Here is an 18,505-nt window from a genome sequence, read left to right as displayed (position 1 = left end):
AATGTTAAATTACTCATTTATTTACCTTAACTTTTAAAGTGACAATTACAGTTGCATAGACAACATATGTTTGCTTGTTACTTTAGCATGAATCCTTTTAAATTTGAATCTGTCAGATTAGGTTACGTGGACAGTGTTTAACTCCCAATGTATAGTTGCCCAATTCAATAATTCAAGTCCAATTCCCCATAGATATAAATAAATAGACACCAATTTTAATTTTTTATTTAAGAAAATTAAAAACTTTTATGCTCTTGCAGGCCACATAAAATGACATGGAGGGCCACGTTTGGCCCGCGCGCCTTGAGTTTGACACATGTGACCCAGAGAAACCATCCTATGCTGTGCAATGGACGAGTCCAGTCATTTCCAATAAAGGACCCCTCAAAGGGCATTACACCGCTTATACCAAGGTCACTTGAGGAACAACTAATTATTAAATCAAATACTTATTTTTTTAAGCTGTTTTTTTTTTGTTTACATTGAAAGCGTTTTTCACAACAGACTGTGTGATACACGGTGTGATGCACTGTCATGGTAACGGTTACTGGGCCTTCACCCACCTCTCTCTGCCACAGTGGACAAAGTGGTATACGAGGTAAACGGTGACACAAGACATCATTTCCGAGGGAAAGTTCACCATTTAACTGCTCGTTTTGTCCAGAGGATGAAACAAAAGTTTGTTGCAAAGAAACAAAATCCACAAGTTGTTTCCTGTATGGCCTATTTTGGAAGAAATATCCACCATGAAATATGATAACTAAATGTGGATCAACAAACTATTGCTTTCTTTAACTAATAATAAACATTATTAAAACACATGTTTACTCTGTATCAATGAATGAGGTAAGTAAGACACAACTATTTTAAATGAAGGCAACATTGCAGTTGATGGCAGCATTTGATAGACACCCTCTTCACCTTTATCCACCTTTGTCATGGTAGGGAGAACACGTCAATGTAAGGGTGGGGTCATCTAAGATAGCACAAGGGTTAAGTGGAGAAAATACAATAATGTTGACAGCTCAACTAGCAATGATCAATACTTTTGTTTTTTGCATTGAGTAGTGTGTTAAGATGCACTCAGTTGTTTATGTGTTGCTTGACAAAGAAACTGCATTAAATTAAATTTGACTGAAAAAGCTGCAATGTCTCTGTGGCTCAATGGTAGTTTTTCCACAGTGGAAGAGCAACTAGAAACCATTATTCTAAAGCCTCCACAATGAAGAATTGAAAACCTAAAACCTCTGCAGCTCTTTTTCCTTCTGGCTCCCTACATCCTCCTCATCGTCTTTTGCTGAAGGTCAGGCTGCTCCAAAGCAGCAGTCTGTAATGATTATCAATTTTATCCAATTCCATCTCAGAGAGGAAGCAAAGACAAGGCTTTGGGACGAACAGCAGATGGGATGTAATCATAACTAGTCTGAGATAGAAACAGAAGACTGCTAACTGTCTATTTAGCTGTAAAGGACAATTTAAGTCCTGAGGTTTATGTATAGGTGTAGGCATGGGGCAATGATGGGCAGTGAAGAAAATCCCCCTTAAAACACACGTTAACACACACGTGTGAGGTACTTCATCAACATAAATGATTATCTTAAGAACCAAAGGTCTGAGTATCTTTTTAAACCCAATTGAAATACATATAATAAGCACCAGTATATTCATTCCATTGTTTCATTCATCAGAAAAGTAACCGCTAAATATCAGGATATATATACGACGGAGTTTTAGGGCCACGGTGAGGAAAAAAAATTCTGGCCAAAGTGTCAAGTTTTTTCTCGTCATGACGAGGCCCTGAAGCTCCGTCGTATATATATACCATAAATACTTGCTTTTTTTAAATCAACCCAATGTCCTTACCATCTGTGAACACTGTGCTGATTTTGTTCAAACCCTGTTTCGCTATTTCAGTCATTCATTCCTCTTCTAAGCTGTTTTTGTCTTTTCGGGGTCACAGGGCTGTCAGAACCTTTTCTATGGCGTTTCATCTCTGCCATAAAGTGAAAGGGCGTAAAGACAACTGAGCGGGAGTATTCAGGAACTGAGTGAGTGAACCTTACAACCGCATAGGCGCAATTCTAATCGAGCGACCCCGCATTTTACAACTGCACGCCTGCAATCCTAACTGAGCGGTGATCCTGCGCGGTCAATTCTCCTTTGCGCGGTTGCTTGGATTTGCGCTCAGTGTTAAGGGGGCGTTTTGTCACTTGGGGGGCGGTATTCAGGGGTGTGTTTGGCACTTGGGGGCAGCAACCGTTCTGGTTGTTCTGATTGGCCGAAGGAGAATTGACCATGCAGGATCACCGCTCAGTTAGGATTGCAGGCGTGCAGTTGTAAAATGCGGGGTCGCTCGGTAAGAATTGCGCCTATGCGGTTGTAAGCTTCACTCACTTAGTTCCTGAATACTCCCGCTCAGTTGTCTTTACGCCCTTTCACTTTATGGCAGAGATGAAAAGCCATACTATCCTGGCCACTTGGGGGGAAGGCAGGCTTTATGCCATTTCAAAACAAAGAATTCTACTGATAAATGCTGACTAAATGCTGTGGTGTTACCATTACCTTTGAGCTTCACCCCCAACAGGTCTCAGTTCCTAAGGGTGGGGTCTGATCGTCCATACACATAAGGTGATGTGCCTGCCTTTGTGTTTTTGGCACAAGAGAATAAACCTTACATTCAGAAGACAAGAAGTTTCTCTTCATCCCTGCCACAACTGTGTATTTCTTGGATTTTTCTTTTTACAGTACAATTAAAAAACGTATTACTGAGTTTGTTCACATTTTTATGCATTTATCACTGAAATATGTCTTCCACTTTCTAAAAGGAGTTCTTTCTATTGATTCATCTGACGGCTTCCGTGTTGTGGTAATGTCTGCTGTTAGTCATTTGGCTGTGAAAGTCTGCAAGCTTCCTCAACATCTTCACTAACTTATCCAATTTGAACTTTGATGCCAAGAAAAGTCTCAAATTATTTGTAACGAGACAAAAACAAAACACACTCTATGAACTACTGTGAGTCTTTAACCCTTGTGCTATCCTAGGCACTTTAACATTGGGAGTTGGGTCATCTAGACCAGTGTTTTTCAACCTTTTTTGAGCCACGGCACACTTTAACCTTGACAAAAATCCCGCGGCACACCAGCATTAAAAAAAAAAAAGATTTTAAAAAAGTTAAGTAAGAAGATTTAAAAACTTTTTGATTTGTGTTCGCTGTTGTTTCAAGACGTTAAGAGGAGAGACTCGTTGTGCGCCGACACGCTCACGCTGTCACTTTTAACCCAATGCATCATGGGAGATGTAGTTAAATAATCAGCCGAACGCAAAAAAGACTAGCGTCTCTGAGCTTCATGGTTTTCTTCACTTTTTCCACGGTCTGACACCGGATTATGTGGAAAGTTACACCGCTAAAGACGAGCTTTAGCTGGTGTTTTTGGTAGAACTGAGCGACTTTATCAGCAGAATTCAGAGCAAGGAATTGAAGACTTTAACCACTTTTGATTGGTCAGACTGATGACATGTGATTAAGAATCCAAGAATGATTGGTGGAGACAGTTAAAGGGGCGGGACTTTTCAGAAAATGGCTTTAGTTGCTGCTAAATCGAGGTACCATCATTCTTATCAAAATGTCTTTAATAATATCAAATAATCACAAGAAAAAAGTATTTTAAGTATTTTATGATCTTTCATATAGCTAATTTCTTAGTGTTTTATCAGGACCTGTTTGGATGAACAAAGAGCTGAAATCCTGGAGATGGAAAATGTTGTTAAATCAGGTAATGAGGACAATTTCCCACGGCACACTAGTGTGCCGCGGCACACTGGTTGAAAAACACTGATCTAGACCAACTAGACAGTGCTCTGAACCTTTTTTCTTCAATGATTTGTGATCTTCACTGGTGTCCATGGATTACATGAAATCTTTCCACCTTTATCCACCTTTATCATGGTAGGGAGAACATGTCAATGTAAGGGTGGGGTCACCTAAGATAGCACAAGGGTTAATAGTTTACAGAATTAATGGAGTTCCAAATGATTCTGAAGCAGATTAAATCTATGCATTAATTGTTAGGGTTGAAACGATACGTCTTAATAACGATTTTATTCGCATCGTGATTTGTGGTTGACGACACCATTCATACCGTAATCGATATTGGTTCATTTTGAACGATCTGATTCACTGACCTAAAATGGATTCAGGACATCTTTATCCAAAACGTCAACCAGTGAGACTCAGAGAGAAATTCCTGCTACTGAACAATGAAGTTTTCCAGATTCTTGGATTTCTTCAAGATCATCAAGTGTAAATGAAATATGTGTCCAAACAAAAAAGTAAACAAGAATGAATGTCAAATCTATTCACATTTTAGTTTCCTAAAGTTCAGTCCATTTTAGTTTTTCCACATCCAAAGAATCCAAATGGAACATTCTTAGAAAATTCTAGACACTGGATGGTCACATGACTGCTAAATTCAAAGTGTTTCCAGACATTGGACTAGAATGATGCACTGATCCGTTTCTGCTGTCATCACGTGTGTTGTCTGCTGTGATTGGTCATTTCTACTTTATAGTAAACTAAACCTACTGTGTCTCAATCCAAATATTTTTTACTATTGATGTAAATGATTATTTCATTTTTAAATTATTTTTTATGGGTTGATTTGATTGATAACTTGCTTCATACAGATCGATCAGGTTAGGTTGCAGGAATATAAAAGGATTCACGGATTATTCCTTATACGCATGGTTAATTACATTGTGTGGCCCTTCTTTTTTCAGGATCAGAATCCGTTGGAATTTAGTTAATTGCATCAAAAATGGTTAAGGAGTTACGGTAAATCAAAGAACATTAACACTGGAGCTTAAAATGCGGTGTTTAAGACGTCATTGATAATGTCTGTTACATGTTTAGCTCTAAAAAGGGATGTCTTAGGGTCAGACTGATGTAGAATATGCCATAAACTCTCTAACCAATGAAAGAGTGTATAGGAAACTTGTGGAACTTGGAAGAAAGAAAAACAATTTTACTCCATGTCAAACGGTAAAGGCTTTGCCAATTTCATCTCCTAAAGTGCATAACATCATCAGAGGGCTCTGTCAAAAGTCTGTGAGTTAGGGGGAAAGTAGAAAACATCTTTATTATATAATGCTGTATTTATATTATAGTGTGTTTCAGCGCCACAATACAAAAAAAACCTGCAGTAAATAAACAACATGCTTTTATCAGTACGAGTCCAGGTGGTGCTCTGGCCTGCCTACAGATCAAACCTTTCCCGTCATACAGGAGTGTCCAATTGCAGCCTTTGAGGGCTAGTGTCTGAATTATTTTGTCATTTTACTGTACTGCCTCCTGATCTCCCTCACCTCTTATGTTTTCATACTCTCATCCTCTTCTATCGAGCTCATGTTCCTCACCTGCTCCCTTCCGAACACATTGTTCTACAGGTCTAGACTCCGGTGCGGGTTTGTTGTTGATTTCCTTCACATTCTAGCATTCTTCTGCTGCCAGTCCAAGTTCCATCCAAGCCTCAGTGTCTGACCATAATTCAGCCTTCAGACCTGTTCTTTCTGCAGATTAATGTCAGTGGGCCTGCCATGTTAATGGATGACGTTTTTAGTTTTTCTCTCTAAACTCTGTCTCCCATGTAAAAGACTGTATTAATCATGACTTCCAGCCAACCTAAAGAGATTATTTTAAGAAACCATTACCCAGACTGCTGGGTTTTGCATTTCTTGCGAGTTATTCATCTGCAGTCACTACATATTTTTCCATTTGCCCCTGGCCTTCATTTGCATTGTTGAAAAAGCACCTTAAATAATCAGCATTAGGTCAGATATCCTACAAAACAGCAGAAAACCATCTCTTGAGGACCAGAATTGGATTCCCTGGCATGTATGGAAATCTGGCACATCTAGAACAAAGCATTAAAGATTAAAGCTTTAAACTATTAACCAAATAAAAACTCAATACAAAAGACTAAGACTGAGGTCTAACACCGGAACTCCAGAAACGCAAGATCTCAATGGTCAGTTATCTTCAGTTTTCATTAGAAGTAATATTTGACATTAAACTTTATTTATAAAGCATTTCTCATGCAAACACAACACAAAGTGTTTTACAGACAAGTTCAAAATTAAAAACTAAAGGCCTTTATACAAATATAAATGCACACATTAACAGTAAATCAAAAACAAAATGTTGTCTCTTTGACCAAACTTTCTTATAAAAATATTAATCAATATTATTTAATAAGATAATCAAATTGTGCATTGAAATGTTGCTAAAGCGAACAAAAACAATATGGTCCCAGGTTTGGAGGATCTCAGTGATTTAACTGGAGACTTGAGGTCAACAGTAGGATGAGTGAAATGAAAATCGTACTGTGGAGCTGTTTTCAGGTGTGGAGCTCTTTCAGGAGAGGCAATGTGCATCAAACGTTGGTGATCATGTCCAGCATCGCTCATCAGTGTTTTTGGATGTTCTTCCTTGGGGTTGGTGATCTACGTGTTGGTCTTTATAACAGCCATGTCAATGTTGCAAAGCACCACAGCCATATTTTTCTGCTGCAGAATTAGCCATAAGGTAATTCTGTTGTTAATAAAACATTTCCTCTTTATAAATCTTTAAAGAGGAAATGCTTTTTTCAAATTGTTTAAACTATTGTGTTTCTCTTCCTTCGAAAAATGTTTATTTCTACAAGTAATGCAGAAGAGTAATAATTATTTTTTGAGTGTTGCAAAATAAAAGCAGAACTAGAAATGGAAACAAAAATCTCAAGCACTGCTGGTTAATACGGGATTTTTAACCTTGATAATGCTGGGAAAACCCTTCTTTGTGTGTTACGTGGGCGGCAAAACATGACAAACACTCGGAAAAAGAGACACCTTCACTCACTAATTAGGTTTATTTCTATTGAGTCGTTGCGTTTAACCTTTGAAAATGTCTGGATTTCAATAAAACCTTGAAATGGGTTAAACAAATAATAATGTAAACATTTTAACCATTGGCCTCACAGCAAGTTGAGTCCAAAATGGGTTAGAGGCAATGTTTGAAGTGTTGCACTGTCTGATGGGTTCATTTCCAACAAATAGTGCATCACTGTCAGCTTTTTCTGCTCCTTTAGAGGAACTGGCATGCAGGATATCCTGTTTGTGAGCTTGCAGTTTTAGCATGCCAGATCGTGTTGCTGACAACCCACTGTGTAAAGATGACAGTCTAGATAGCAAAGATAGGTAAAGCCAGTTCATGTCATCAAATACAGAAAATGCGACAGCTTCATGCAAAGACTTTTAATTAGTAAGTGCTCCTAAAGCATCCTCAGCCTGCATGTGCACAAGTCCCATTTTCTCTGCAGAAACTTGCAAGAACCATAGCTGTGCGCGCTCTGAGCCCGTCTTCATAAATCCTGCAGAGGTAACGTACATTTTTATGCCATCTGAATGGGAGTTCTTAATGTCAGCCAGAAAGCAAATGAAAACCTAATGCCAACTGGAATTGGCTGCAGAGGCACTGACAGACACAGGCAAACACTGAACCGTGTGTGTTTCTATGAAACAGAGAGCCCCTGCTGTTCTTTACATCTCTACATGTGAACCCACTGACCCAACACAAGTGGGCATGACGTGCAGACACACACATTCACACACATGCATGCACACGCACACTTTCGTTTCCATCTAAGACAGGAGCCTTTTTGACTTGATGAATTCCTCTACGTCTGCTTCATAACATTATGGAAAACTTTAAAATGCACAAAAAGTTCAATGCTGCATGTTTAAAAAAAAGGGTATTAAGTGTGGCGTGAATGTGCTGACTAGCAGATAAATTGTAATCATTCAGCACTCTTTTTGTGCAGTAACTTTCATTTGGGATAAAGGGATTAAAGTTTAGATCAAAGTTAGTCAAAGTTTTTCTCAGGAATCTGGGCATGTTACTTTCACTTTCTTAATGGTGTTCAGGTTATTTCACTTAACTCAATTAGTTTTTTTACAAGATCAACGTAACAGTAGCCATTTTGGTACCATATGATCCCATAGCATGCTTTCTTTTTGCCAAGTTCAACTTTCACTTTTTCAGGGTTCACATTAATCACAACCACCCAGGCTCAGGTACAGGTATCCTTGTTTCAGACCCACAGTACAACTGTGCAATGCACTCACTTTTTGCTTCAACATCCATTAAAACATGGAGAGGAGGCTTGTGGGCACACAGAAAATGAAGTCTTCAAGAGTTGAATTCATATTTCATTTTTTCCTACTATGGTCTGTATGGTGGAACAAAAGGGCACCTCTGGTGTTTCCGTGGTGATAGCATTTACATGGTGAAGAGCAGGTGAAGTAAAGACCCAACACAACATGGCACAACTGTTGTGTCTGTAAACACCCACTCCAATGAAATTGGCGTTTTGGAGGTTTTAACATGTTCATGTGAAATGTTCTAATGAGGGAGGACATAAATAAAGAAAATTAAGATTAAAACTGCATTTCTGAGTATTTCTGTAATAATTTTTTGATAAATCAGGAGCAGACAAGATGCCACTTGTGTCATGGTGCCTCTGGCAGTCTCTCCTCCCCCTCCCCTCTCTGCTCTGCTCTCATCATTGAAACCAGCTGTGGACACTCACCTCATCTACTACCAACCTACTTAACCCTTGTGCTATCTTAGATGACCCCCCCCTTCCATTGACGTGTTCTCCCTACCATGACAAACGTGGATAAAGGTGGAAAGATTTCATGTAATCCATGGACACCAGTGAAGATCACAAATCATTGAAGAAAAAAGGTTCAGAGCACTGTCTAGTGGGTCTAGATGACCCAACTCCCAACGTTAAAGTGCCCAGGATTGCACAAGGGTTAAGGAGTTCCAGCCCCAGTATTCATCGCCAGTTCGTTGCTCCTAACGGTGCTTAGTCTGGTCACCATGTTTAATCTTGTCGTCAAGTTTTTTCATGTTACGGCCGTGGTGTAGCAGTAGGGCGGTCGACCCATGATCGTAACAATGCAGGTTCGATTCCCACCTTGCATATGTGTCGAAGTGTCTTTGAGCAAGACACTAAACCTCACCTTGCCTCTGGTGGAAGGTTGGCGCGAGTGTTCGGCAGCGGAGCCGCCACCAGTGTGTGTATGTGTGTGTGACTGGGTGAATGGGTCTGTGACTGTAAGGCGCTTTGGGCCTTGAAGGTAGAAAAGCGCTGTATAAGTATACGCCATTTTCATCATTTACCTTGTTTGTCACCTCGCTTCCAGGTCCATTTCCACAAGTGTCCACCTGGAACAATCCTCGCCCAGAGCCGCCACGCCACGACTCTCGCTTTGTTTCGTATCCAGCCACGACGAAACTTCAACTACGGCAAGACTGCTGTCATTACAAGCTATCTCTAAAGACTCTCTTACTTTCCCCATCTGGAAATATAAATCCAGTTTGTTATCTATACTACGTCTGAGTTTTCTTCCGGGTTCCAGTATCTTGGTCTGCTACGTGATACAAATCATGACAACTTGTGGACAAATAGATTATTGTAGGTCTTTCTTTTCCTCGCATGAGCTGCCATCTGGTTCAAAACTGTACAGCTGGATGGCTCCAATATTGCTCACTACTTTTATTACACTGCAAATGCTAGGTTGAGGTTGTGAGGGGCTGTAAGCTAGCGGAACAGAGTGGCTTACTTCAATTGCACCCAAAAATCAGAGGTGAATTTCTGATGAACAACTTCTGCTCTGCAGAAAGTCTGCAGAAACTATGTCCTAGAAAATGACACAGGTTTTTAATTTAGGCTAACAATTGCATAATAATTATTAAAGGACCACTGGGAAGGCTTTGAAAATAGATCAAAAAATGATTGGAGTGGGACTTTAAGAACTGCTTGGGACCATGAGCAGAACCCATGTTTTGAAGTATTGTTTAAACTTTAACTTGAAACTTTTTTTTTTTTTTTTATCATGAACAGACAAAAACAGTAAAACAAACTAAGTCTTCCTGAAAAGCCTGGTGATTTCTTATTTCATACTGTTTTCCAAGGTGCCATCTTTAATAGCTTGTTAAATCTCAGATAGATTTTCCAGTGCCAACTGTAAGAAGTATCATTGGAAAAAAGGAAAGTTCTGGAACATCATAAAACAAAGCGTCTGGCTTGTGGCAGGAGACCACAGAACATCTTAGACCACAGTCACAGCTAGCCTTCTGGGTGGATCCAAGCTGTCTGCGTGAAAATATAGCCAAACCTGTCAGGAGGAGGCAGGCGGCCCGCACATTGTAACAAGGTTGTAAACCGCTCTGTGATGTTTATGCACATACTTACGGGTGCATGTGATTAAGGCTTTACAGAATTCCCTGACATTCACATGGGTGTGGTTGTAAACCACATACGGTCATGGTAGATGAGGAGTTCAACCTACACTTTTATGGGAGCACATACACCTGATGCAAATGCAAGTAAACCTCACTGCACCAAGTTGAATGCCAAGTGTCTATTAAGTGGTGTGACGCACGCCAACAATCAGGTAACACTAACAGGCAAAGTTTGTGGTGTGGTGCTACTTGACACTGGTAGGTAAAATCTCTTATTGTTAGGACAGTAAAAGTGCTTCACCACATGTATTGATAAAGACATATCTGGATGAATTCAGGGCAAGGAACTTGTTTGCACAGAGAGGTCAGATCTTCATCCATCTCCTTCCAGAGGAGATGGAACAGTTTTGAGTCATTCCTTCATGTTCAGTGAAATCCTTACTGGAAACACTAATGGACGTAAATTCACGTTGAACATCTGTGAAAGGTCAAAACAATGAAACTGGTATAGAGATGTGGTGGAAGGGAACATTGCCATCCAACAAAGCTGGAGGAGTCGTCCCCTCTTCTATCGGCAGAGCAGTGATTGATGAGTTTCTCCACCAACCGAATCAAATGTTTTTTTTTGTAATGTTTATGCCAGGAAAAAGTTTTAAAGCTGCTAAAGCATGTGTGGTCTCTGCAGGCTGTGACGAGCTCAAGGGTTCACCCAGCCGTATTGCCACAGCACTAACTTTGGACTCAGCTGAATCAGCTGACAAGTATGTTTGTACTTCCTCCAGCTGAGGCTCATCTAACTCCCTATACATCCAAACAGGATGTTTCTGTCCAAAATAAAACATTTCCTATCAAAATTCTAAAGACCATCGAATAAGGTTTTCCTTCATTTCTGTGCTGAATCAGCTGTTTAGTCAGAATTTTGTTTTGTCCAAAAATGTAACTTGTGGAGTCGTGGCAAGGGGGTTGATAGTTTGAGTCCCAGGACCAGCAGAATTAAACCATAGCAGATGTCAGTGCCACCTTTGTTTTGCCACTGTTGTGCCCTTTGGCAAAGCTCTTGACCTTGTTTTCTCCAGGGTTCAACTAAGCAGCTGTCATTCTGAATGCAAAATGATTCAGGTGGTCTTAGGTAAAAGGATGTTGCTTTCACTGGATTTTCCTGGGATAAATAAAGGTTAAAATAAATGAAGATTACACAGGACCTGCAGCCACATTGAATAGAGGTTCCTATATATATTGTGATGTTTATTTCGTGTATGCTGTGTCAGAATTTCACTGAAGTAGATCTTGTTGCAAAGAACTAAGGATGAGATATTTGTTAAGAAATTGTGTTTTTTTTACCGATCTTTTTGCTTGAATTAAGTCAGAGTCAAGGTCTGTGCCTATGTACTTTTGTTGACATTGTGACTTTTGACCTTTCTACAAAAAACAAGTTGGGACACATCAAGGCAGGCTTGGGGCTGCATGGTAGCGTAGTGGACACTGCTCTTGCCTCACAAAGGAAGACCCTGGTTCAAATCCCAGCTGGGACCATCCTGTGATGAGTTTGCTTGTTCTCGCTACGCATGTGAGGGTGTTCTCCAGGTTCCTCCCACAAAATCATGCTTCATAAGTTAAAAGTCATTGCTGTGATCAATAGTGTCCCTGAATTGCCCTTAACTGTGTATGACAGTGTGTGGCCCTGCAACAACCTGGCAACCTGTTCAGGCTTTCTTTGTCTTAAAGTAGCTTGGCTAGCTACAGCAATCCTGTCACCCCAAAAGGGAAACAACAGGTTCTAAAGATGGATGAATGAAAAGTAGACTTAATGACATAAGACTTTATTAAGTTAAAGGTAGGTCCTCTAATGCTAGGCCTGACACAATGACTGTGAATGACAATGATGCATGTTTGTTGTCTTTGTCATTCTGAGGACATGTTAACACAATCTGTAGGTATATCCAGGCAAACTGACAGGCACTTATGGAATTCAATTTAACTTAGGACAGCCAGGACTGTTTTGGATTGACATTTTAAACCACATAAATAAATGCGGCAGCAGCTGAAACTTGAGTGAACCTACTTCGACATTCCAGAGTCTAGTAATTTACAATGCCAGCCAAATGAGTGCGGCATGCAGTTAAAGGAAGGTGAAGAACAGGGGATTGGACACTCCTGCTCCAGTGGAATCTTTCACAGAGGATCAACAAACCAAGAAAATCTATGCTGACATATCTTTCTTAGAAACATCAGGGTCACTAACAGAAAAGATTCATTTCAATGTACAATAGAAGGGCACTTTACACCACACAGCTACTTCAGTGCTTAATGCAAAAACAGGTCAGGATATGAAAAAACTGTAACAGGAAAACTAAAATTATAAAAATTCAAGCAGAAAATTAAGTAGAGTAATAAGGGAGAGGAAAAATTTAGTCCTATATTTAAATGTATGTTTAATACCTAGATTAACATTCAGACTATATCCCCCAAAAATTGAATATCATGGAAAAGTATTTATTACTAGAATTCAATTCAAAACTTTAGTCCATTATAGAATATGGGACACATCGTTTCATTGATTTGAAGTATTTATTTGTGTTTTTTTGTGTATTTTTGACATAAATTGGGGTTGTTGGAATGGAACCGATGGAACCAACCTGGATGAATGAGAGTGTTCATAGACATAAATTAGGGTTCCAGCTTATACATTATATACAGCTCTGAACATTATACTGGAATTCACAGACAGGATGACATAGTTTAAAGGAACTTTATTTTTCAGAAAAACCCCTTCGGTAAATCGTTAATGTCTGTCAGATTCAGATAAGTCCCTCAAAGCCAGTTCTGGACTCCCAAGTTTTTAATCCACATTAACCAGTTCACTCTGTCTGGAACTGCAGGACTGCAGGAAATCCGGCATTTGGCTGGAACTTTAATGTTTATAATGTTTTAATGTTAAACTTGAGCAACAACTGTGACAAAAAAGGGGACCAAGATTAACTGAAAAACAGACACTTAAATACACCAACGATGATTGACCGAAGACAGACAGTTGAGTATAAATAACAACTTTTACCTGGTATGACTGAGACAGGGTAAAAAAAAAACACAAACCAAGAAAAAACAGAACTGGAAAAACAAGAGCAGCATCTTTACAAGTACAACCAGTGGTTTAGTTTCACAAAAACACTTTTTATGTCTTTACCGGAAAGAATGTCAAGCAACGTTTCACATATTGTTCCCTTCGTATCTAATAACAGACCTCCTTCTTTCCTCTATAAATAAATAGGTGTAGTTTTGTTTTTTTTTGTTTCTAATTAGACACGCTTTGCAAAACATTTTCCATTTCCAGGATTTGTTTTTCTGCAAACAAAGAGACTAAAACCAAAAGCTGAACTAAATCTGGGACACGAGGAGAAACAGTCACATGACGAAGAGCTGCAGAGCGCCACAACACGGGAACCACAGAAACACAAACATGCAGAGAACGTCATCAGGTCAAAGGTCATCGGGCAGCAATGTCTGTCTCATAAACTGCAAATAATCCCACTGTGTCGCAGAAAAAGTACATTAGAGAAGAAGAAAGTTGTCCGCCAGCAACATGCTCATGTTTCCATTATGTCAATAAAATACAGAGGAAAGGCTTGTAACCTAACAGGAAGACTTCATGCACACTTCATGCACAAAAGAAGGACTACATTATTATTTCGGCCCCTCAGACAAGCAGACCTTTACGAGGCACGACAGCAGCAAAGCTACGGAGGATCTGGGAAAAGCAAAAAAAGTTTGAAATCTGTGGAAAAAATCAATGTGCCTTTCTCATTATTTCCGTCCTCTAACAGGTATTTTGGGTTAAACTCTAAAAATAAAGTTTATATTTGCTGCCTCAGCACAGTTTTCATTTGTGGACACCATAGTTATAGTAAATGTCCACAGTTCTGCTCTCCTAGACCTGTACATACATTTTGGCAGCTTTATTCGATACTGGTGGTAATTATTCTTCTATTCACTTCTGGACTGCCAGTGGCCTATTTATAGTGATTCCTGAATTATTACATATTTTTTACTCTAGAAAAATAATTGAAACTGTCAAAAAAAATAGAGGAGACTAGCTTTGCATCTGGGTGTGTTGTGGTGATGCAAAGCGTCGGCACACCACATAATCTCAGAACACGGCTTAAAAATGTGATCTGATCTGATTCAAGCCAAGATTTAGTCTTGCGTGTTTCATGTTGCATAACTTCCTAGCATTGAATCGGAAGAGTTCATGTAACCCTTGGGCTGTCCTGGGCACTTTAACGTTGGGAGTTGGGTCATCTAGACCCACTAGACAGTGCACTGAACCTTTTTTCTTCAATGATTTGTGATCTTCACTGGTGTCCATGGATTACATGAAATCTTTCCACCTTTATCCACCTTTGTCATGGTAGGGAGAACACGTCAAAGTAAGGGGGGGTCATCTAAGATAGCACAAGGGTTAAATGGTTACGGACAAAAAAAGAACCAGCTTTACAAAGGGCCTGTCATCCCAGAAAGGCCATAAAGAGCAACAAGGATTTATGGAAAAACTGATTCAGGGAAGAGCTGAGTTGAGAGGGTGTGTTCAGAGTCCGACACATGGAAATGATCATTTTTAAATCCAAAGAAGTAAATTATAAAATTATACATCTTTGAGAGGATAACAACCCACATAGAGGAGGAAACATATCTGGATGAAGCAAGATAGTCATCCGGCTCAAGTCAATGTCATCAATAGTGTTTGGGTAAAACTGATTTTTTGTTACATGCTAGTAACGTGGTTGGGAGTTGGCCTAGTCACAGCAACATTTTTAGCGGTATCATATCAGTCTAGTGTTTTATGTGTTGCAAAAAAGGTAATAAATTACTGTTATTACATTGTGTTTTTTCACTATCTTCATTATTGATCATTAGGCTGTCAATAAGACTTTCACTTTCAGTTATTATCAGTTTTTCAGTTTACAGTTGTGTTACTTTTAACCACAACTGACCAAGTTGTTCCACATTTTTTGTAGGTTTTACTGTTTGTTTTTTCAGAGCCACAATAACTAGCTCGGTTTATCCACCTTAACATTAGTCACTTGCTTTAAGGCTAATCCATCTTTATAATTTGGTTAATGATTGGAGGGAATTTCCACACAACCACCATAATCTAAGAACACAGAACCTGTTACAACTACCTTTAATAAAGCCCCAAAATTACCCAAACTTTTGTGACACAAACATCTAAGGAAAAGCATATTGCAAGGCTACACTTTTTTCTATGTACTGTAGTGTAATTCTTAAGTTCATACTGTTTTTTTTTGTGTTCAACGATATTTTTTTATTGACTGAACTATAAGAAATGTAAATTATTTGAAAAATCTTAATAGTTGTGAGGATTTTTTTAAGTTTAAAAGTAAACAACAAGATTTGACTTTGTTCAAAACCAAAGAAACTAGAGAAGTTCAGAATGCCACTAGAGCGCTTCACCATTCAAAGTACAAGAAAGGACACAACTGAGCTCTGACATATAATTCTGTTAGATTTGTTAAAGTCTACTTCTTTACTGATTTAGATTTAGACCCATGAACAACATTCTAAAGAATGCACTTGTTGTTTTTGTAAACGTTGATGTGTAGAATACGGTGTTCACAGGTACAACATTGTCTTACATCATTCAACACCTTCTGTGACAGAACTTCCTGCAGCTCTGCAGGTTTTCTTTAGATACAAAGGTGTAAAAGGCATATATTTTACCTGAAGTCCAACCGTCATTCAGATGTTGAGTCAAAGCAGAGCTGAGTAAGCAGTGTCATCCTTTGATTTCAGGTGTTTAAAGGAGAACCGAACAGTTAGAGGTCTGTTAGATCCTTTAGATTATCCACTGTCACAAGAGTAACCAGCTTGTGGTCAGCTTGTTGAAATAACTTGTTGATAGAAATGCTGCAGGTTTGCTTCTCAGGGCGTGCAATGAGCTAAAATCCAATGGGGGTCCTTAGCACCCTTCACGGTGCTGTCTATCTGGGTTTCCCTGTGCCGTGAAAATACAGTGTTGTGCCATCCTGCGTACAAATTCTCCACCTGTGTGAATCAGTTGAAGCTGATTTGCTGTGTGGACCCCTAAGCCAAAAGGTGAACAACAACGACAACACACCTGGAATATTCTCCACTTAATGCTTAGAAAGAGCCTTTAGTTGATATGCCTGCAACTCGTGGTCATAACAGAATGTCCTCATAAATATGCTTTGTTCATGCACAGGACAGAGTTCCCAGAGTCATGTGTTCTGAAGTGTTGTCACTCAAATGATGTCAGGATGTACTCAGTCTTAAACGCATCTCTGCAAGCAGGTAAGTGGTGCAAGAACAAGAACGATCAGAGCAACAAGGACTATGAGATCAAATGTATTCCCCTCCAATGCATGGTGGTGTGCGGGTTTCACACATGTAAATTTGCCGATCACTGCCAGTGAAATCAGCTTTCACACATTAGCATGACAGAACCTGCTGACACTCAGCACTCAACTTTCTAAACACAGAAGCAGCTGGAGAAAATAAGAGATGACTTACAATAATGGAAACCTGGCAACTCTCCTGCGTGTAAAAATGTAGACTGCTTTCTCCTGAAAGCCGGTTTCCCTCCGAAAGCCTTACTTAATCGCACCAACCGGTGCCATTTCCTGTCTCAAAGTCAAACCGTCTGGTCTGCACTTAGATGAAGCACTCCTTGTTTCTAAACATCAGTGTCAGAAACTCACCAGCAGAACTAAATTCTGTCTCTGGTGGGGGCAAAATTAATTTTATTTGACCAGAAACTCTTAATGAGTCGTCTTTCTGAACTTTAGAGCATAAAACCATTTCATAATACAGCAAGAATTGATTTTTCCAACACGTTTCACAGCTTTGTTTGCATGTTTTCTTGTGTGTGTTCGTTTTTATTTACACCTGTGGGGGGCAGGGCTTAGGACACCTCCCACTTGACAGGTAAAAGTTTCTTCTTGACAGTCAAAACTTAGTTCTTAGAGTTACAGTTACAATGATGTCATAGCAGAGTAGAAAGCATAATGCCAAGTCCCCACAAAGGTAGTAGGTCCAGCACAAGTGTGTGTTCCTGTTGCCCACAGAAGACCTTTGTCAAAAATGTAAAAAAGTCAAATAATATTACAATGTGGAGAACTGGGTGGAACTGCTGCCTTCACTCTCCCCCTCCCCTACTTTCGTCCCTTCCTCCATCCAACTCCCTTCCTTCTGTCCTCCCTCCTCCTGACTGACCTCAGTGTTGTGCAGCTCAAACACACTCCCACGTGCTCAGAGAGCAGGAAGCAATAAACACAAACTTAAGCAACACGTGAAACAACCTGCATGCTGCAGACTAGACTGACGAGTGCAGCCCCACCGTCTCTCTGTCTCACCCTACCTTCTGCGGCCTCCTTCAGCTTCTCCTCTCTCCCAGCAGGTGTTCTCCTCTTTGACACCCAGCTGGGGGGCAGAAGGAGAACGGGGGCTGGAAGATGAACGTTTGGATCTTCATGCAATTGTTGCTTCTTTTGGCAATTCCAAAGGAAAAAACAGAACAACTTCTGCACACTCTGGCATGTTGTACTTTTCTGTCTGTAAAGGAAGCCTGCAGACGACAGAGAGTTTCTCCAAAGACTTTCCCTCCTCTACTTCTCAGTCCAGCAGAGTTCCTCGTTGCAACAGCTGCTGGGCCGTTAATGCTGAGGCCATCTGTTGCAACACGTCTGACTGCCTGCCTGCCTCTCCACTTTCACTCACCCTCTTCCTCCTCCCTCACTCTGAAGCACAGAGGGAGAGAAGAAGAGGAGGAGGCGGGACTTTGTTCTCCTAATCAGCCAACAGGGAGCCTCAGAAAAAACTCCCCTTCTGACTGGAAGGGGAGGAGCAGCTGCAGGAGGGACAAAAAGAAATTCAAGAGAAATATGTGGTGTCTTTGGTCAAAACGCGAGTGCAGTGAATGAAGGGAAACGTTAACCATCAGCAGAACTCTGGCTGCAGAGTTTAGAAAGCAGAAGGCTTCTCAAAAAAGGTTTAGGAATCCTGACGTTATGCTTTTTGGCAGTAGTCGGGAGAATTCGATCAATGACAGACAAAATGTTTAAAGAATGACTGTAAACCTGAAGCAATTTATACAGGAATCATTAGAAGGGAGCATTAGAAGGTCACAAACGTTTAATTTAAAGACCCACTTTAGTGTTTTAAACGTTTAGGATGTTGGAGCATGT

The 18,505-nt window shown here is 39.9% G+C and overlaps 1 protein-coding gene across 4 annotated transcripts in view; it reads right to left on the bottom strand.

The window, feature by feature from the left end:
- Positions 1–18,048, bottom strand: part of LOC101170824 (extracellular sulfatase Sulf-2) — an 88,834-nt gene extending 70,786 nt beyond the window's left edge. For 3 of the 4 annotated variants that reach the window (XM_011472953.3, XM_011472956.3, XM_011472957.3), the window contains exon 1: positions 17,680–18,047. The gene's annotated coding sequence lies outside the window, so the exon portion shown is untranslated. Of the gene's footprint in view, positions 1–17,679 lie in introns of all 4 variants that reach the window. The other variant, XM_011472955.2, reaches the window with a different exon arrangement.
- Between the last annotated feature and the right edge of the window lie 457 nt (positions 18,049–18,505).

Source organism: Oryzias latipes, chromosome 7 (assembly GCF_002234675.1).
Source record: "Oryzias latipes chromosome 7, ASM223467v1".
Taxonomy (NCBI): domain Eukaryota; kingdom Metazoa; phylum Chordata; class Actinopteri; order Beloniformes; family Adrianichthyidae; genus Oryzias; species Oryzias latipes.
Note: the sequence above shows the minus strand (reverse complement) of the source record. Positions and strands in the feature narration are given on the sequence as shown.